The following is a 22602-nucleotide window of genomic DNA, read 5'->3' as shown; positions in this document are numbered from 1 at the left end:
ATAAGCCTTCCCGGCAACGATCTTGCCGGGAGCCGGCGTCAAGAACGATGAAGTTCTTCGCCATAAGCCTTTCCGGCAACGATCTTGCCGGGAGCCGGTGTCAAGAACGACGAAGTTCTTCACCATAAGCCTTTCCGGCAACGATCTTGCCGGGAGCCGGCGTCAAGAACGACGAAGTTCTTCGCCATAAGCCTTCCCGGCAACGATCTTGCCGGGAGCCGGCGTCAAGAACGATGAAGTTCTTCGCCATAAGCCTTTCCGGCAACGATCTTGCCGGGGGCCGGTGTCAAGAACAACGAAGTTCTTCGCCATAAGCCTTTCTGGCAACGATCTTGCCGGGGGCCGGTGTCAAGAACAACGAAGTTCTTCGCCAAAAGCCTTCCTGGCAACAAGCTTGCCGGAAGCCGGCATCGAGAACGTCAAAGTTCTCTGCCGAAGATAAAAGCTTCCTGGCAACAAGCTTGCCGGAAGCCGACATTGAGAACGTCAAAGTTCTCTGCCGAAGATAAAAGCCTTCCTGGCAACAAGCTTGCCGGAAGCCGGCATCGAGAACGTCAAAGTTCTCTGCTGAAGATAAAAGCCTTCCTGGCAACAAGCTTGCCGGAAGCCGGCATCGAGAATGTCAAAGTTCTCTGCTGAAGATGAAAGTCTTCCTGGCAACAAGCTTGCCGAAAGCCGGCATCGAGAACGTCAAAGTTCTCTGCTGAAGACAAAAGCCTTCCTGGCAACAAGCTTGCCGGAAGCCGGCATCGAGAACGTCAAAGTTCTCTGCTGAAGATAAAAGCCTTCCTGGCAACGAAAGCCGGCATCGAGAACGACAAAGTTCTCTGCTAGAAGATAAAAGCCTTCCCGGCAAGCCAGTGTCGCTGGGGGCTGCGAGTGCCAAGAATCGTCCACGGTAAGCCAGAGTTACCGGGGGCTGCAATATCAGATAAGTCCTTCATCCCTCATCATGCATCCTCTTATGGACTGGGGAATGCGAAACCACGTTTCTTCCTGAAAACTGCCGTGCTCCCTCAACTCTAGGCCCTGGGGCTCTTCCTCGGGGCCAAGTTTGGTCGTAGTTGCGGCAGCAAAGGGATGGAACGAGGATACCGCACCCACCTCGTTCCTGCCTCCGTCAAAGGCGTGAGAAAGGTCGAGCGATGTGGGAAGGCGGCAGGGTCTGTTGCCGGGAGATGAAATGTCTGTCCGAGGGATACCAAGGATTTGCTCCTTGGCGTGGGTTTAACTCGCAAGACAAATAACCCGGCAAGCATCCCCTTTTCATTAAAAAACATCCCACTCAGGTACAGTCCATAGAGGATGAAAAACATGAAAGAGAGGATTACGAATTTTAGATACAGCTAAGGCCCGAAGGCTTACAAATTGAAAAGATAAGATGCCCGTAATCCCTTTCCTGTCCCTCTCTTCAGGAGACAGGTCAAGGAGGCGAAAAGGGCAAAAGGAGCGCCTAGGCGAGCTACGGGTGCCAGAAGACACCAAGGGAACATCCCGGGGGTCGTCCGAAGGCTGGACGGCGACGGCGGCGCCGGAAGCGGGGCTCGAAGACGGGGTGGCAGGACGTCAGCACGCTGTCGAGGGCACCACGCCCTCGTACTCCGACCTGACGGCCTTGTCGCCAGCCCTCTTCCCCTTCCGCAGCCTCCCTACGCCAGCCGCCCAAGGAGACGACCCGGGGAGTTCAAGAAGCTGGCGACGCGGATGATGGGGTCGCCGGTGCCGCGCAAAGCGGCGCCCGACGCCTATTCGGACCCGCCGCTCCGCCGCCCGCTACCCTCATCGTCGCTGTCGCTCCCCTTCTCGTCGCTCTCGCTCGAGGAGGAGCCTTCGCTGTCGGAGGAGCTGTCCACGCAACACTTTGCCCGAGTGCCGAAGCACCCGCAGGCCTTGACGGAGAGGAGATCGCCCTCCATCAACTTAAAATGGAGGGTAAACCCCTCCGTCAAGCTGTGGATGCGGGCGAACGTCTTCCACCCTCGATCAAGATACATCACATTAGGGGCTGGGAATGCAACGCGGACTCGCGTGCCGCTGATCCCACAGCCCCTCATGTGCAGTCTCAGTTTCTCGGGCGGGTCCAACTCCATTGCGCGCGCAAACGGAGCTGGAAGCCGGAGGCGACGACGAGGCGCCCGGCGCAGCCTGACGAAGAACTCGTAAGGGTCGTCCCCTATATGGACCGCCGTGGGGGGAGGAGCCGCCGGCGGAGGTGAAGCTGACGCGCCGCCCCGTCCGCCTCTTCCCCGAGCGCCTCGACCTTGTCCTCGACCTCGTCCGCGACCTCGCCCCCTCCCTCTTCCCCTTATGGCTGGCTCTGCCACCACAGGCGCGGAAGAGGGAGAGATGCGCTGTCTGGCGGCGACCCTCGCCGCCACCGATGAAGGGCCTGGGTTCCCTTTCTCCATGGCAGATGAGAGAAAGGGGAGCAGAAGCTGAAGAAAGGAGAAGATGAGAGAGTGCGGGTTTCTGTGCTCCCATCCCGCACTTTATAAAGGAGCGAGGTGGGGGCTCGGCCGCCCCGCTCAGCGAATCAAGGCACGGGAAGGGCAGGAAGTCGGGGCCAACCCGCTGCCTCTGCTCGCGATGGCCCAGTTTCCCACTCCACCGTCCGTGACCCCAAGCGCATGGGAGCCGCGTGGCGGGGATGCAGAACCAAGGCGACAGATGAGGCGGCCTCGCTCCGCCCCGTGAACGTGGGGAGTGGACGTCCCGAAAACCGCGCACCGGCCCCGTCCAGTAAATGCACTGCGCCCCCACGCCTACCTCCGCTTAGGGGGGAGGGCGTGAACCGTCCTCATCATCGTGGCCTGACGCATGCTCGAGGGGCTTAGCCCCGCGCACGCCGCCCGCGTCACCCACGACGCCGCGTTTGACACGTGCCGTTCTGGGCGTGCGCGGTGGGAGCGGAGTTAAATTCGGCGTGACCTAGGCCGCGCGTGCCCGTGCACTGTTTTGGGCCTGGCCCAACAGCGCTCGGCACCGTGTATGGCCCAGGCCCGGGGGCTCCTGTCGGTGTACTAGAGTAGGGGTACCCTAGTATCCCGAACTCGTGCACGGACAGTTGCAGCGCCCCGCGGCAAGGCTTGCCGGGTGACCGCCAAGACCCTCCGCGGTTCCCTTGAAGACCATTCAAGAACAAAATACTCAAACCAAGGCCCCGGCAAGAGGAGCTTGCCGGTAAGGCCAACCAAGGCCCCGGCGAGAGGACCTTGCCGGGAAGAGACAAGACCCCGGCAAGAGGAGCTTGCCGGGAAGGCCACTCAAGGCATACCAAGAAAGCTTGCCGCGACGCACCCTGCGTCCCGGCAAGATCCGGCGAGCGACAAGCTTCCGGACGCGACAAGACGACGGCCACGGCAAGGAGCTTGCCGCGGGAAACCCCCACTTCGTGCCCGCGCTCCAGCACACCTGCTAACGTGTCGCTCTAGGACTCTCCCAAGCACACGTGGCAGGAGGCCGTGCAGCTAGGGGTACGTGGTGGCAAGCGGAGATGAAGAGAAGCCCATCGTGGCAAACGGTGGCGCTCCTAACGGTCACCTTTTGTACTGTTTAGGAGACTCAGACAGGCATTTAGTGCCCTTGTCCCCTGCCGTCAGAGTGAGGTAGGGCGCACTGTATCCACAGTAGCGGTAGCTGCACCTACCGCATCCTTTTCCATTTTTACCCTTCTAGTCTACGTTGCCACCTGTCGGTGACCCCTTGAAAGTATAAAAGGAGGCCCAGGCGCAACGTAGAGGAGGTTCGGCCGGTTCGGCTCATTCGAAACACCAGAGACACTCCCACGCTCAGTCTGGTAGCGTCGATCGCTCCTGAGCAAAGATTCAATACACACAAACAAGCAGCAGTAGGGTTTTACGCATCCGTGCGGCTCGAAGCTGGGTAAAATCGCCCGCGTGTACTGCCTCGATCCGCTCTTTGTGCGCTCTCCGCCTCCCACCGAACCGAAAAGGGCCCTGTCCCCATAGGTGTTGGTGGATCAGTCCCCCCGACAGAGTTCAATCCGGCGCAGCATCGAATTCTGAACAGGCTCTTCGACATGACTCATGAAGACGTCTGGAGGGTGCTGTTCAAAATTGCCGAGGTCCCTCCCCCTATTACTGAGGATCACGGATTCAGCGCGAAGCGCCAAGCCAGTGTGGTAAGCTGCTTTACCTTTCACATGATACTTATTTTTTATATAGATTGACTCTATGCGGGATCTAAACTCTTGTACCTTTGACAGGACTGGCAGAAGATGGCCGGACAGATCAACTGTCTGGCTCCTTTGCCCGAAGGCCCCGTAGACGCTCTTTTGGCGAAGATGTTGACTCCGGCCCCCTATAAGGTGCCGGAGAAGACCAAGAAGGCCAAGGGAGCTCGAAAGAGTTCCCGACACCAGGCGTTGTCGGACTCACCGTCCGATGACTCTGCGGCGCATTCTTCCCCCGAAGACGAGGAGGAAGAAGAAGAAGATGCTCCCCCACCGACTGGGGGAGACAGCAAAAAGGGAAACCCGCCCCAATTGGGGGGCCCGAAGGGTCCAAGAAGGGAAGGAGTCTCCTTCCGGACAGCTCCACTGCCGCCGACGAAGGCGAAGACGAGTGGTTGCCCAGGGCCAAGCCCTCGGGGAGATCCTAAGTATTCAGATACCAAAGTAACCCATAGGATTCCTTTGTCGCACTGCTTTCCCTAATCGCCGAACATAATTACGCAGGCCGCCACGAGCCAATATCGAGGTATCATCAGACGACTCCCTGGGCTCGTCGGACATGGATAGCGATCCAGTCCTGACCGCCACCTCCCCTCATCCTGCCGACGACGCCGAGGTGTTGTCACAAGAGGCACCGGATCGAGGGGAGACAGTCCTGGAGGCGCCTCAAGGCGACCTTCCGGACTGCGGGAGCCGCGGGGACGGGGCCCCTGAGAGCTCCGAGTTCAGCCCTCAGCCGAACACCATGCCGGACCCTCCAGCGGTTCCGGGCTCGGGCAGGCAGTCTCCTTCTAAGAGGGGCAAGACGCCTATGCCGGTGACCTCTGTCCATCCAGAGGCACTGGACAATCTGCTGGAAGCGCTTCACAGCGCTTCCATCGACGAGGAGCACTGCACTATCATGAGTGCGATGATCCAGAAGGTTTAGTCCGCCAAGAGCGGATTGACTGAAGCCTGTGCCAGCCTTCTAACAGGCTTTGAGATAAGTGTTTTAAAATGTAGTAGAAATATTACCGCATAGACAGTAGCCCCTGATGCTTTGTTGAGTGTTCACAAAGAAAAGCCGAACAGAGGATCAAATAATATCACAGGAGTCTAATATAAGCATGTCAATATGCATATGCAGGCTTCGCTGCTGGCGTCCGCTGCACTAACTGCGGAGGTCGCCGTACTGAAGCAGGACCTCGAGGGGTCCAGGAAAGAGCTCGGCCTTGTCAAGAGGCAGCTCAAGGAGAACAAGGGTAAGTAATACCCTGTCTATAGATATGTATATATATAAAAGAGGACGCGATTGCAAAATGACAGGATCATCGTCTGTTTGCCAGGGGCCACAACCGAGGTGGCGACCCTGAAGCAAGCGCTAACTGAGGCCGAAGATAAAGCGGCCAAGGAGCGCACCGAGTGAGAGAAGCACGAGGCTCGGGTGGGTGAGGTGCAGCAAGAGCTCTAGGCTCTCGTGACGAAGCACGAGGCGTTGGAGCTTGACTCGAAGACGCGAGAGTCTGAGCTTGCCGCGGCCCTTGAGAGCGTAAAAAGCGCCAAGGCCGAGGCCCAGAAGGCCCTCCAAGAGATCGACGCGATGAAGAAAATAACAGCGGGTAAGGCTTTCTATATGCAAAGCAAGCATGTAAAAGTAAATTACCGATTACTTACCTGGATCTGGAGCTCTTTAGGAGCATTCGCAGATTTGCCTCGCAGTGTGTCTGATGCCGCACAATTTTACCAGGCCGAGGATGGAAATTCGATGGAGAAGCTGTTCTGGTCTCAGTATGCTGAGGCCGAACATCCGGTGCCGATGAGCGACCAGTTGAAGCAGATGGTCGAGCTACATAAGGCGGCCGATCAGGCCATGAAGGGCTTTATAGTCCGGCTGTGGCCTGGCGACACCCTTCCGAACAGCTTCTTCAGCCTGGTGAGGCGGCTTGTGGATGCCTGTCCACGGCTGGAGGTCGTCAAGCGATCCGTCTGCATTGAAGGTGCATGCCGGGCTTTCGCCCGTGTGAAATTGCAGTGGGTCAAGCTAGACGCCGTGAAGCTGATCAAGGAGGGGCCGCCGGAGGGCAAGGAGCACCACCACCCCAAGATGTACTATGAGGGTGTTCCGTCGGGTGCATGTCTTATCGCGGATGAGTGTTCAAAAGATGTAATATTTGAGTAAACTTGCTCATTTTATCCTATAGTTATGAAAACTTGTTTCATATGCGCTATGCAACGCTTGTTTGAATTTAAAATATTACCTTCTGTTTGGCTGTTTATCCAATCTGAGAGATGGCTAGTCCTCGGCTTCTGCCCCCATGCCACAAGTGCTAGGGTGTTCGGGATAAACCTGAGCACTCTTGTTCCCATATTTGGGTCCTTCGAGGGAGGTGCTCAGCACAACGAACAAGGCAACTGGACTAATAATGCTTTATCACTCTCACTTAGCCATAGAATTCTATAATTTTAAATTTCGGTGAAGCCCCTGGTATTCGGAAGGCCGAATTCGGGGCGTGATACACGCCTTTAAGCCGGACAAGGCCGACCCCTCGCCCTAAGCGCCATAAGTCTTTAGGGACTCGAAAAACCTCGCCGAACAGCAACCAGTCTCTCGCCTTATCATGACAGTCAGTTTTAGCTTTCTCTACCGAGGTGCTCAGCCCGGCAGAACCGGGGCACAATCGCAGTAGTTCTCCTAGCGCTACCTTAGCCGATAGAGCGGAACGTAAGGTACCAAAACATAGGAGCCGGGCAAACCCAACATTTGACCAAAGACATGATTCAGAGCTGATGCATATAATGCTATAAGTTCGGGGTGTCGCACTTGTGAAAGTGTTCGGACTTGTCACACCGCATTGTGGGGTACGTGATCCCCTGGTGTATTGACCGTACCAAAGTGTACGGTTGCAAGGCGTCATTAATGAACACACGTATATATATAACAAAAATGCAATAATAGTCGTAATGTCATGCATTGTTTATTAAAAAACCGCGTTAAAGCAGAGTGATACAGATAGTGCGATAAGCAAAAAGTAGGACTAAGTCCCTTCCAAGGGCAAGCTGAGTAATGATATTAAATTGAATATTTCACTCGTTACTGTAATCAACCTGGGAATTCCGTGGTATGACGTAGTTGTCTGCCTCCTTGGTTGCTGCATCATGTGTTCGGCAATAGTGCTGCCGGACAGTGTTTCCAGAGATTAAGGTCCTGAAAGAAAAATGAAAATAACCGAACGAGAAGCCCCTAGTGCGGTTTAGGCCACGTCTTGGGGCGTGCCGTAGTTGTGCCCCCTCCCCACCTGTGCCCATGGTATTTTTAATGCGTGATTATGTACGTGCGACACAAGTTTCGCCGCTGGGCTGGGATTGGGGTGGCCGCCATGTTGCCACACGAGCTCAGATCGCGCCAGGTGGTCTATTTGCCGATTGCCCCAAGAGCGCTTGAAGGTGTCCGGGCTGTGAAGCGCCGAACTGGTTTTGCCTTGAGAGGCTGCTTTGCGCTTCTGCTGCAAGGGCCGCGGTGTGCTCCTTTGTTCGGAGAGAGCGCTCTGTGTTTCCATTGACTGTAATAACTCCGCGAGGTCCTGGCATCTTAAGCTTGAGGTATGCATAATGCGGTACCACATTGAATCTAGCAAATGCGGTTCGCCCGAGCAGCGCGTGATAACCACTGTGGAACCGGACTATATCGAAGATTAACTCTTCGCTTCGGAAGTTATCCGGGGATCCGAAGACCACTTCCAGTGTAATTGAGCCTGTGCAATGGGCCTCTACACCTGGAATGACGCCCTTAAAGGTCATTTTGGTGGGTTTGATCCTTGAGGGGTCTATACCCATTTTGCGCACTGTGTCCTAATAAAGCAGGTTCAGGCTGCTGCTGCCGTCCATAAGGACTCGAGTGAGGTGAAATCCATCGATGATTGGGTCTAGGACCAGTGCGGCGAATCCGCCATGACGGATACTAGTGGGGTGGTCCCTGCGATCGAAGGTGATCGGACAGGAGGACCAAGGGTTGATCTTTGGGGCGACTGGCTCCAACGCATATACGTCCCTGAGCGCACACTTCCGCTCCCTCTCGGGGATGTGGGTTGCGTATATCATGTTCACCGTCCGCACTTGCGGGGGAAACCTCTTCTGTCCTCCAGTGTGTGGCTGCCGGGGCTCCTCCTCGTTGTCGCTATGCGGCCCCTTGTCCTTGTTTTCGGCAATTAACTTGCTGGCCTGCTTGAACACCCAACAATCCCTGTTGGTGTGATTGGCTGGCTTGTCTGGGGTGCCGTGTATTTGACACGAGCGATCGAGTATACGGTCTAAGCTGGACGGGCCCGGCGTACTTTGTTTGAACTGCGGGATCCGTTGTGCCGTCATATGATTCAATGTTTACAGGTTTGAAACCTTCTGGGAATTGATGTTCCATTACTTTGTCTGTGAAGCATAAGGGGTGTGCGGCGCCTCTGTATTGGGCTATATCTCGACGCAGCTCGAATGGGTCTTGCCCGCTGTGTTTGGCCCGGCCGGATTTGCTTTTACTGTATCCGGCGTGACGTTTGTCATCTCGCAGAGTGGTGCGCCCTCATGATCCGTAGATCGATCTTGAATGCTTTGCCTTGTCCTCCAATATGTCTCGTAGGTCTGGCGTATCTCCCCATGCCTTTTTATTTGAATGGCGTTGGGGTGGAGGCTGAGCGCTTCTTCCTCCAGTCGGGGTAGTAACCTGCACCTTGGGTAACTCTTGGAGGGGCGCTCGAGTTTATATTCCTCGGCAGTGAGGACTTCAGTCCATTTGTCAGCTAGCAGATCTTGATCAGCTTGAAGCTGCTGCTGCTTTTTCTTCAGGCTATTTTTCGTGGCCATAAGCTGGCGCTTGAAGCGCTCTTGTTCGACGGGATCCTCTGGGACGGTGAATTCATCGTCGCCGAGGCTTGCCTCGTCTTCGGAGGGGGGATGTAATTGTCATCCTCTTCCTCTCCATCTGCCGCTCTCGCAGGAGAGCTGGCTCCTTCATCCTCCTGCTCTAAATCTTGCTGGAGGGGATTGTTGTTGTCTTCGGCACTATCCGGAGTATTATTATCTCCTGTGCTGGTATCACCACTTTTGCTTTGGCGGGACTTAGAGCGGCGCCGCTGACGTTGGCGCTTGGATTGCTTCTTGGAGGGGTCATCCTCCGCTATCTCGTCGTCATTGCCTTCATTGGGTGTATCCACCATGTATATGTCATATGAAGAGGTGGCTTTCCAGTGCCCTATAGGTGCTGGTTCATGTTCGTCTCCTACATCGTCGTCCATACCGTCGATGTCTTCGGAGTCGACGTCGAGCATGTCGGTTAAATCATTGACAGTGGCTATGAAGTGGGTGGTGGGTGGGCGTCGAATTTCTTCATCGCCTGCATCCCAATTCTGTTGGCCATAATCCGGCAGGGCTCTCCTGACAAAGAGAGAGACCTTAGTGAATTCAGAATATTGCCGAAGGGCGAGTGTTGAAAGATATCCGGGGCGGTGAATTCCATGATCGGTGCCCAATCGGATTCGATTGGCAGGGGCGCGAATGGTTCGGAGTCCGGGAAAGAGTCCGGCACCTTGGAGTCATAGGCTGCGCAGAGGGTTAGGCAGGTGTTCGGCTCGATCGCCGTTGAGACTACAGCCCCTGAGGCGGTGTCTAACCACCCGTCCTCGATTGGCGCAGTTGGCTTCGAACTAAGGGTCGGAGCTGATGCGGGCGCGGCCTCTGGGGTACTGTTTGGCGGCAGAGCTAGGTCATACCCATCGCGACAGTGTGGCACACCCGACTGTGGCTCGAATCGGCCGTGTAATTCAAACTTCCAAATCTGACCTGATGGCCAGGGGCGTAGCTTTCAATCTGCTCCAGATGGCCAAGCGAATTAGCCGCAGTGCAAAGCCGCCGAATACGAAGATCTGTCCGGGGAGAAAAGTCTCACCCTGGACCGCATCGCTATCGATGATAGTAGGATCCATCAAGCCTAATGGCGATGACACGGAGGAACTCTCAATGAAAGCACCAATGTCGGTGTCAAAACCGGCGGATCTCGGGTAGGGGGTCCCGAACTGTGCGTCTAGGCCGGATGGTAATCGGAGGCAGGGGACACAAAGTTTTACCCAGGTTCGGGCCCTCTTGATGGAGGTAAAACCCTACGTCCTGCTTGATTAATATTGATGATATGGTTAGTACAAGAGTAGATCTACCACGAGATCAAAGAGGCTAAACCCTAGAAGCTAGCCTATGGTATGATTGTATGTTGTGATTGTTGTCCTACGGACTAAAACCCTTCGGTTTATATAGCACCAGAGAGGGTTAGGGTTACACAAGGTCGGTTACAAAGGAGGAGATATCCATATTCGTATTGCCTAGCTTGCCTTCCACGTCAAGTAGAATCCCATCTGGACACGAGACGAAGTCTTCAATCTTGTATCTTCATAGTCCGATAGTCCGGCCAATGGAGATAGTCCGGCTGTCCGGAGACCCCTTAATCCAGGACTCCCTCAGTCGTTTTTCTCTCTAAGTCACGAACCTGTGACATTTTCAGGCCATGTTCTTTGCATCATAACTCCTCATTCGTAGATCCGTTTTGCATGCATGATATATCAAAATGTTTATCAGGATGTGTTCTTCATTTTGTTCCATTGTGACATGATTGTTTGAGTACATCTTGATGCCCAAATAGCTGTTGCAAGAGTGCTATAAAATGTTAGGTGCGTTTTCTTAGCAGAGTATGAGCATTTGTCATTTTTGCTACATTTGTTGTGTGCTTCATATGGGCATGAGCTCTACATGTGTTTTGGGCTATGCCATGCCATCTTTACAGGAGTGTATGCCATGTATTTTTGTGATCAATGTGGTGACTAGCACAAGCATGCAAAGTAGCTCTCGTGATATTGCTGATTTCAGGGACTTAGAATTTCACTAAGTCATTTCCCTGTTGTTATTTTTATGCCATGTGTTCATGTTGCCACAGAGAGATCCATGCTTCTTTTGAGTATGTTCAGTAAGGATGATTTGGACATATGGTCATGCTCTATCCATCCATGCCCCTGTTTGCATTTAATTGCATTTATGGAGTGCCCTAGCATGACTCAATCTTGCTGTACTTTTGCTATAAAATGTTCCTGGCAGATTGTTTACGTGTTAATCAATTTTTCCAAGGTTGTTCTAGTTGATCCATGCATGCTGTGAGATTGTTCTTGCCATGGTTAGCTTCTTGAACATGTCTTCTTGTTTGTAGTATGTTTAGCTTGTCATGCAATGACTTGTGATGAGTGAATCGAGCTCGCAAACATGCCTTCATAATTCTGTTGATGCCATGTCCAGTTTTCTGCTAAGTCTGAATCTGTTAATGAAACTTGCTATGTTTACATGGGTGCCATCATATCTTCTGATCCTTTTTGGCTTATGGTTAGTAAGGTACTTTTGTTCTATGCCTTGAGTAGACTCATGCCATGCCTTGTATTGATATGATATGTTCCTGTAGCATGTTGTTATCTTGCTCTAAACATGTCTTCCTGATGTTAATTCCTGGCATGTTGTTATTTTCACTAAGTCTGTGATGCTGATATCTTTTGCATTTTTGCCATGCTTGTTTGAACCTGCTCTTGTGTGTTTTAGCCATAGCTCAGTGTTCATCTTTTGTCAAGCATCTTTAGTAGATCACTGCCATGTGATTTGTTGTTAAGTTGGAGTGCAGTAGCTTAGTTTCTTGTTGCATTTTATATGGCATCGTGCTGTTAATCGCAGAATTGTGCCATTCTTGTTTTGCTTGCCATTTGCAAACCGTGCATCCGATTCCGGTGATCTTTATATCGATTTCGACCGAAATCAACTCATCTTTCTAGCAGCACACTTGGTTTGCCAAGTTGATGCCTTGATCAATCTTTTCCTTCCGGAGCATGCATATGCATTGCATATCACATCCCGCATGGCATGCCATGTTTTGCATCATGTTGCTTGCGCATTGCACCGTGGTTGATTGTCGTTTCCTTTGCTTGTGTTCTTGATTTGGGTAGAGCCGAGAGACGATTACGTGATCGAGGAACCTGTTGAGTATGCTTACGAGGATCAAGCTTTCGTCAACTCGGAGAACTTTGCAGGCAAGATGACCATACCCTCGAAATCACTTCTATCTTTGCTTGCTAGTTGCTCGCTCTTTTGCTATGCCGCGATACCTACCACTTGCTATATCATGCCTCCCATATTGCCATGTCAAGCCTCTAACCCACCTTGTCCTAGCAAACCGTTGTATGGCTATGTTACCACTTTGCTCAGCCCCTCTTATAGCGTTGCTAGTTGCATGTGAAGATGGAGTTTGTTCCATGTTGGAACATGGATATTGTTGGGATATCATTATTATATCTTGTTTACTTTAATGCATCTATATACTTGGTAAAGGGTGGAAGGCTCAGCCTTATGCCTGGTGTTTTGTTCCACTCTTGCCGCCCTAGTTTCCGTCATACCGGTGTTCTGTTCCTTGATTTTGCGTTCCTTACGCGGTTGGGTTATAATGGGAACCCCTTGACATTTCGCTTTGAATAAAACTCCTCTAGCAAGGCCCAACCTTGATTTTACCATTTGACACCTAAGCCTTTTTCCCTTGGGTTCTGCAGACTCAAGGGTCATCTTTATTTTTAACCCCCGGGCCAGTGCTCCTCAGAGTGTTGGTCCAACTTGTCAGCCGCCGGTGGCCACCAGGGGCAACTCTGGGTTGGCCTACCGGAAGTTTGGACGATCCGGTGTGCCCTGAGAACGAGATATGTGCAGCTCCTATTGGGATTTGTCGGCACATTCGGGTGACTTTGCTGGTCTTGTTTTACCATTGTCGAAATGTTTTCTAACCGGGATTTCGAGTCTGATCGAGCCGTCCTAGGAGAAGGAATATCCTTCGTTGACCGTGAGAGCTTGTGATGGGCTAAGTTGGGACACCCCTGCAGGGTTTTGAACTTTCGAAAGCCGTGCCCGTGGTTATGGGCAGATGGGAATTTGTTAATATCTGGTTGTAGAAAACCTGACACTTAACTTAATTTAAAATGAATCAACCACGTGTGTAGCCGTGATGGTCTCTTCTCGGCGGAGTCCGGGAAGCGAACACGGTTCTTGTGTTATGCTTGAACGTAAGTAGATTCAGGACCACTTCTTGATCACTTCTAGTTCACGACCGTGCTTTGCTCCGCTTCTCGCTCTCATTTGCATAAGTTAGTCACCATATATGCTAGTGCTTGCTGCAGCTCCACCCCACTACCTTTTCCTACCCTTAAGCTTAAATAGTCTTGATCGCGAGGGTGTGAGATTGCTGAGTCCCCATGACTCACAGATTACTTCCAAAACCAGATGCAGGTGCCTATGATACCAGTGCAGGCGACGCAAGCCAGCTCAAATGGGAGCTCGATGAAGATCGTGGTCGTTGTGTTGTTTCGTTTCCAGTTGATCAGTAGTGGAGCCCAGTCGGGTCGATCGGGGATCTAGCATTAGGGGTTGTCTTCCTTTTATTTTGGTTTCGTAGTCGGACCCTGTTTGTATTCTAGATGATGTAATGCTATATTTATGTATTGTGTGAAGTGGCGATTGTAAGCCAACTCTTTATCCCTTTCTTATTCATTACATGGGATGTGTAAAGATTACCCCTCTTGCGACATGCCTACTATGCGGTTATGCCTCTAAGTCGTGCTCTGACACGTGGGAGATATAGCCGCATCGTGGATGTTACATTATGATAAATCGGCATTTATTCACCCGACTTGGCTTTCAACTATAAGTTGTCAGTACATGATCAGTTATAAACCGGTGTTTATGAACCCGGCTTGGTTTCGACTACAAGTTGCCAGTATGATATAAGAATAATCCGGTGTTTATTAACCCGACCTGGCTTGGGACTATAAGTCGATAGTATATATTTGGATTGCGCCATTGGAATCATGCGCTCATAAATCATTGGATTATATTATTCAAATCTTTAATAGCCAACACGGCTGGATTTTTTATTATGGTTATCAATAACCAATATTATGATTGAGGTTTTCAAAGTCACTTCAGTGCAATGGATACAATTTATTCTACAATGGAAGGAATAGTCCCGAGTTGCTGAAGGTTACGACCCGGCACTTGGGGGCTACATTATTCAAGTTGGGATTACATCAAATACACAAGTCTCATGTCGCTGCAAGAATGCACCATGACACTTGGGGGCTAATGCAAAGCCATTGTTTTCTCACCATATTGAAGACCCGACTCATCACATCGTAATGAGCCATCCCTTGGGGGCTACCAATTGCTCCTGTCAACAATTCAAGGTACACAAGTTTTAATCCATTATATTGAAGGGTCCACTCCTCAGTTGGTAAAGCACAAAGCTCTTAACCTTGGGGACGTGGGTTCAAGCCCCATGATGGGAGTTACATCATATGATGTTATTTTCAATGAAGTATATATAAAGTCCCATCTCAGTATTATCTTACTGAGCCGGCCCTTGGAGGCTACATGTTGCTGTTAAAATCTACATGATCATATTTTCAAAGTCCCTGCTCATTATTTGCATAATGACCCGGCCCTTGGGGGCTACACTGGTTGAAGTTTTTATGAGCATCAGGCAAATACAAGTCCCAGGTTGCTGCAAGCATGACAACCTGGCACTTGGGGGCTACATATGTGGAATACTCAGTTCTGACTAGTGATTGATAAACAACCTGGATTTCTTCAAGCTTGTGACATTCATATTGAAGCAATTCTTAAGCTGTTACTACGTTACCTTCTTAAGACTTGGGGGCAACAAGTGACAGGCATATAAGAGGTATATTTTCAAAGCTGATGTTAATAAACAGTTATGACCCGGTGCCATCAATATTTATAAACCGGAAATTTTGGCAATGATAAACCGACAAGTTCTACATCCTTAAACTGGGCTGAAGATCAGATGAGTATTTCAAGGACCAATATTTTTGTTCAGCATTGGAAGCTGAGTCAAATGAATTATTCTTCATAATATTTCTCTATGACAAACCAATGCCAGCAAATTGATTATGAAGCTGGACTATTGAACCAGATTTTCTAGAAGAAGGAAATGACAAGGACTTAAGGATGATCAGGATCAGTTTAACATGGATAAATCAAAATTAAACTGGGGGCTAATGTCGGGGATATACCCTGCGGTATGACCCGGCTGAAGTTATAACCCGGCTGGGACTTGGTAAACCGGCTGATAGTTAAGACAGCCAGTTAAGACAGATGGTTAAGCCAGACGGTAAACCGGCAGACAGTTAACCCAAATGATAACCCAGCAGATGTTAAGTCAGATGATAACTGGCAGGTGTTAAGTCAGATGATAACCTGGAAGGTGTTCAGTCATAACCCGACAGACAATCATAAACCGGCACCAGTCATAACCCGACAGACAATCATAAACTGGCAGACCATCATAAACCGGCACCAGTCACAACCCGGTAGACAGTGATAACTCGGTTGCCAGGGGTTATGGAGCCCGAGACGTTATGAAGCCCACGAGTTAAGAAACCCATGAAGAGAAGTCAAAGTAGTTTAAGTCTTAATCCGAGTTGGACTCTACATGTAACCCGCCCCTTCAACATATATAAGGAGGGGCAGGGCACTCCAAGAGGAAGAAGGAATAATCTGAAGGGTTAGGGATAACTAGGAGAGCCGTTTTACAGCGACTCCCTCGTGATGATAATGAGACCTAGCAACAAACAGCATGTAGGGTTGTTACCGGATGATGTTTCCCGGGGCCCGAAGCTGTCTAAACCCTTGTCTTCTGTTGCGTCTCTCGATTCCGCTCAACCCCTCTCAAGCTACCACATAGATGCGCTGGCCTCACGACTAAGTCCTCACACTAGGACACCTGCCGTGACAATTTCACGATAGTGGCGGCAAGCGGAAGTGGCAAAATGCGGTGGGCTTTGCCGGCAGCCTGGCGGCGGTGGCAGGCGTCAAGCTAAGTGTTTACTGCTGCGATAGGCGGTGCCATGGCATAGACTGGAGGAGCTTGTGCAGGTGTGAATGGGGACCAGAGGGGATGGAGGGCGGGGTGAGGGTTTTTGTGATGTGTGGATGGTGAGGTTTTTTTAATTGGGTGGTGAGGGTTTTCTGTCCCACAAAGAATTTTGGAAGCGACGGTTTGCTAGAGCGAACCATGTGTGATTGATGCAACAGGCAAAATGAAAGTCATTGCACAAGGTTTCAATTTTGGGAACTGTGTGTGATTGACGTACTACCTCCGTCCTGGTTTATTGGTCCCTTTGTAATTTTTACCAAATTTTGACGGAATATTTAACTAAGAAATGTTTATGCATGTCACCAAAAATTATATCACTGAACACTATGCTCAAATACCCATCCAACGATATAATTTTTGCTGACTTGCACTAACATTTTGTCAGTTAAACCTTTGGTCAAAATTCAACACAAATTACAAAAGGGACCAATAAACCAAGACAGAGGTAGATTCCATCAACCGAACTGGTTGCATCCATATCCCCAGTTAGACATAAGTAAACATAGATTAAACATACTCAGACATAGATAATAAGTGTACACGCACATAAGTATAGTTCAACCATCATTAAGCATACTCAAGCGTACATAGTTCGATCCATCCCACATCTCATCTCACATGTCGGCACGATCCTGAAGCTTCTCCAGGTACTCGGCATAGGCGTCGTGCGCCACCCTGCGAGAATACTTCTGCTTGAAGGAGCCAACGGCCCATCCTCTTGCATGCGCCAGAACACTGAGATACACGTCATGAAGCTTGTGGTTGCAAAATGGGCATCGATAGGCGCCGTTCCAGGTCCTAATACGCATGTTATGCATTCCCGCGTAAAGCTCCCTCAGGATTTGCCTCTTGTACCTCCTCTGGCCATCTTCATCCTTGTTGTCCACATCGTCAAATGGCACCTATAAAAATAGTAAAACAAATTTGGCATCAAATCAATGATTACATGCCGTGAAGTAGGATTAGGAATTTATGGCTATTTATTTGTACATATCCAGAGATTATGGTTCGATTTTTAAGCAAAGTCGTCTATGTACAGACCAATCTTGAAGAAAATAATGGCACAAACATATGTAGGTCATTCAAAATCAATTGTCAAGTCCTGGCTAGGAATTATTAGCACGAACACTAACCCTAGTCGGATTACTAGCAAAAATCATTTGCACAGATGAAACAACTAATCACTTATCACTTGTACCATTCAAACAATCAATACACTACACGGATCTAACGAAACTTACTCAAATTTCATGGATTGGGAGAACATAACCATAGGATTTCTATTCCGAAAAGGGGGAGGTAGGAGTAACCAAAAAGGCGGAGTGCGGACGTTGGCAGCGACCGCATATGCCCATCATCAAAAGTGAGCTCCTCGATCTGATCTAGGGTGGGGGATCGGAACCAGTCATCAAGCTTGGCTTGGTCCTTTCCGTTGGAATGAAACTTTCCCATTCTAAGGCCTCTGGTTGGGCCAAGGTGATTGCCGAGGATCTTGGAGAACGCATCCAAGCTTTTGCGATAGCCATGGCAAAGCTCGTGGGTGATACGTCTCCAATGTATCTATAATTTTTTATTGTTCCATGCTGTTTTATTATCAATCTTGGATGTTTTATAATCATTTTATAGTCATTTTATATCTTTTTTGGTACTAACCTATTGACATAGTGCCAAGTGCCAGTTGCCGTTTTCCATGTTTTTTACATCGTAGAAAATCAATATCAAACGGAGTCCAAATGCCACGAAACTTTACGGAGATTTTTCATGGACCAGAAGGAAAATATTGGGCCCTGGTAGCACCCTGGGGGAGTCCCGAGGAGGGGACAACCCACCAGGGCGCGCCAGGAGGCCCAAGCGCGCCCTCGTGGGTTGTGCCCACCTCAGGTGCCCCCCCCCCCGAACCGCCTCTTTGCTCTATAAATACCCAAATATTCCCAAAACCCTAGGGGAGTCGACAAAATATTCATCCATCCGGCACAGAGTCCAGAACCACCAGATCCAATATAGACACCATCACGGAGGGGTTCACCACTTCCATTGGTGCCTCTTCGATGATGCATGAGTAGTTCTTTGTAGACCTTCGGGTCCGTAGTTAGCAGCTAGATGGCTTCATCTCTCTCTCTCTCTCTCTTGATTCTCAATACAATGGTCTCTTAGAGATCCATATGATGTAACTCTTTTGCGGTGTGTTGTTGGGACCGATGAACTTTGACTTTATGATCAGATCTATATTTTTATATCCATGAAAGTATTTGAGTTTCTTTGATCTCTTTTATGCATGATCTCTTATAGCCTCGTATTTATTCTCCAAGATTTGGGTTTTGTTTGGCCAACTTGATATATTTATCTTGCAATGGAAAGAGGTTCCCGGTAGTGGGTTCGATCTTACGGTGCTTGATCCCAGTGACAGAAAGGGAACCGACACGTATGTATCATTGCTACTAAGGAAGATGGGATCTATATCTACCGCCATAGATAAATGGATCCCGTCTACATCATGTCATCATTCTTATTGCATTACTCCGTTTTCCATGACCTTATTACACTAGATGCATGCTGGATAGCGGTCGATGTGTGGAGTAATAGTAGTAGATGCAGGCAGGAGTCGGTCTACTAATCCTGGACGTGATGCCTATGTAATGATCATTGCCTGGATATCGTCATAATTATTTGAGGTTCTATCAATTGCCCAACAGTAATTTGTTTACCCACCGTTTACTTTTTTTTTCTCGAGAGAAGCCATTAGTGAAACCTACGGCCCCCGGGTCTTCTTTCTCATATATTTGCCTTTGCGATCTACCTTTTATTTGCTTTTATTTTCAGATCTATTAAACCAAAAACCCAAAAATACCTTGCTGCAATTTATTTTATTTGGCGTTTGATCTATCAATATTTACAACTTTTTCCCGTCCACGTGCCACTTCTGGCGTCGTTACCCGAAAGGGAATGACAACCCCTTTAACACATTGGGTTGCGAGTGGTTGTTATTTGTGTGCAGGGGTTGTTTACACTGTGTTGCTTGGTTCTCCTACTGGTTTGCTAACCTTGGTTTCATATCTGAGGGAAATAACTACCGCCGCTGTGCTGCATCATCCCTTCCTCTTTGGGGAAATACCACGTAGCTTCAAGCGACATCAAAAGAAATTTTTGATGCCATTTCCGGGGAGGATCTTCAACATAACCAGGTTCCTAATCACAAATCTCATCTCCTCGAAATTTACATTATTTGCCATTTGCCTCTCGTTTTCCTCTCCCCCCCTTCGCAAAAAAATTGCTGTTTTATTCGCCCTCTTTTTCGTTCGCCGTTTTCTCACCAGATCTGTTTTTGTGTGCAATCATGTTTGCTACCTTTGCTTGTGTTACCATGTGCCTTCTATTTGCTTGCATCTTCGCTTGCTAAAAATCTATTGATATGGATCGTCATCCACTTGCTAATCTTTTCAAAAGATCTAATTATGTTGAACCATTTGCTAGTGAGTTGAGGGCAATTGATTATCTCTATGAAATTTTGCTTGAGATTCGTGAATCGGAAAATCGTGATGAAGAAATTTATGAAGTAATTCATGATAGCTCCTTGAATGAAAAGCATGATTGCAATGCTTTTACTATAAATTCTATTAATGTTAATTGTGCTAATAATATGCAAAACCCCAAGCTTGGGGATGCTAATTTTGATATGTCCACTACTTACTGCAATGATCATGATTTGGGTGATTCTTATTATGATCTTGAAAAATTATTTAAGCCTCATGATGAATATGTTTGCGATAATATTGAAAGTGTGTTTCGAAGAGTGTCAACTCTAGGTAATAATGATCCTGCTACTTTGGAGTATGTTTAATCTTATGAAATTTTTGATAAAATGGGCTTGGAGAGGTCATGACTTTATTTGATGATAATCCCACTATTTTGGAAAAGTGTCAACTTTGCATGCATGTGGATCATGAAGAGAATGTTTTATGTGATAGTTATATTGTTGAATTTGATAATGATCCCACATGTAATTATTATGGGAGAGGAAAATATGGTTGTAGAAATTTTTATGTTACTAGATTACCTCTCATTATGTTGAGATCGTCAATGTTTTATTCCTCTTCTTTGCATATGCTAGTTTCTGCTTGCCATGATAATTTGTTTGCTTATATAATGCCTATGCATAGGAAGTATGTTAGACTTAAATATGTTTGTCACACGTTTTATGATGCTCTCTTGTGTTTCAATTATTATCTTTCATGTGAGCATCAATTAAATGATATGCCTTGCTAGGGGCGTGAAAGAATAGCGCTTGTTGGGAGGCAACCCAATGAATAAAATTTATTTTTGCTTTTTGCTTCCTATTTTTGAGTGTTTGCACCATTATGCTACTGTTATGATTGTGTTTTTATGTTTTAATTAGTGTTTGTGCCAAGTAAAGCCATTAGGATCTTCTTGGATGATAGTTGTTTGATCTTGCTGAAAAAATAGAAACTTTTGCACTCGCGAAAGTAATTCTCATTTTTAACCAAATAGTGATAAAATACCCATTCCTTTTGCAGTAGATCAATATACAAATTGGTAAGGCCTTGCTAATTTTGAAGAACTTTTGGAGTTACAGAAGTATTCAAAATAGTCAGATTGCTTTGGACTATTCTTTTTTGACAGATTCTGTTTCCTTTGCGTTGTGTGTTTGTTTTGATGGCTCTATGGGTTTCTTTGATGAGTTTTTGTCATAGAAAAGTTGGAATACAGTAGGTATAATGCAAGAACAAAATATGAATTGGGTTGATACAGTGATACGTCTCCGTCGTATCTACTTTTCCAAACACGTTTGCCCTTGTTTTGGACTCTAACTTGCATGATTTGAATGGAACTAACCCGGACTGACGCTGTTTTCAGCAGAATTGCCATGGTGTTATTTTTGTGCAGAAATAAAAGTTCTCGGAATGACCTGAAAATCAACGGAGATTATTTTTGGAATATATAAAAAATATTGGAAGAAGAATCCACGTCAGTGGGCCCACACCCTGTCCACGAGGGTGGGGGCGCGCCTACCCCCTGGGCGCGCCCCCTGCCTCGTGGGCCCCCTGACGCTCCACCGACCTCAACTCCAACTCCATATAGTCGTGTTCAGGGAGAAAAAAATCAGAGAGAAGGATTCATTGCGTTTTACGATAAGGAGCCACCGCCAAGCCCTAAACTCTCTTGGGAGGGCTGATCTGGAGTCCGTTCGTGGCTCCGGAGAGGGGAATCCGTTGCCATCGTCATGATCAACCTTCCTACATCACCAATTTTATGATGCTCACCGCCGTGCGTGAGTAATTCCTTCGTAGGCTTACTGGACGGTGATGGGTTGGATGAGATTTATCATGTAGTCGAGTTAGTTTTGTTAGGGTTTGATCCCTAGTATCCACTATGTTCTGAGACTGATGTTGCTATGACTTTGCAATGCTTAATGCTTGTCACTAGGGCCCGAGTGCCATGATTTCAGATTTGAAACTATTATGTTTTCATGAATATATGTGAGTTCGTGATACTATCTTGCAAGTCTACAGTCACCTATTATGTGTTATGATCCGTTAACCCCGAAGTGACAATAATCGGGATACTTACCGGTGATGATCGTAGTTTGAGGAGTTCATGTATTCACTATGTGTTAATGCTTTGGTCCAGTACTCTATTAAAAGGAGGCCTTAATATCCCTTAGTTTCCAGTAGGACCCCGCTGCCACGGGAGGGTAGGAAAATGATTTCATGCAAGTTCTTTTCCATAAGCATGTATGACTATATTCGGAATACATGCCTACATTACATTGATGAACTGGAGCTAGTTCTGTGTCACCCTATGTTATAACTATTGCATGATTGATCGCATCCAACATAATTCTCCATCACTGATCCAATGCCTATGAGCTTTTCATCCATTGTTCTCCGCTTATTTACTTTTCCGTTGCTACTGTTACACTACAAAAAAAAGACACATCCGTGACATTTTGGGCCGAACGAAAATCTTTTCTGTCATACTTATGACACTTCTATGATGATAATTGTGACAAAACCCGGTATCATCATAGATGTGGTGGGGTCCTACTTCTATGACAAAAAATAATGACAGAAAATGGGCTTTTCGTCCTGGGCGGGCCGGAGACTCAGTTGCATGACATTCTTTGGGCCGTCCATGACAGAAAGAAGCGTTATAGAAGCGAGGGCGAGGAAAATATCGGGGTGTTCCCGGTTACGGTGGGTGGTCAGGGCCGAGCGACGCGCGTTTCTCTCGTACACGCACACGCGTGGGTGTGAGGCGTTGGGCTCTAACTGAACCCGAGCGATTGCACTGCAGGCTACGCGTTAATGAACCCGAGCGATCGATCGATCGCTGTTAACTGAACCCGATCGAGCGATTCCTTCGCTACTGCTGCTAACTGAAGCCGATCGATGCTGCCTCTGGATGAACAGTG

The sequence above is a fragment of the Triticum dicoccoides genome, chromosome 2A (genome assembly GCF_002162155.2).
Source record: "Triticum dicoccoides isolate Atlit2015 ecotype Zavitan chromosome 2A, WEW_v2.0, whole genome shotgun sequence".
NCBI classification, from domain to species: Eukaryota; Viridiplantae; Streptophyta; class Magnoliopsida; order Poales; family Poaceae; genus Triticum; species Triticum dicoccoides.
This window is presented reverse-complemented; position numbering follows the sequence as displayed.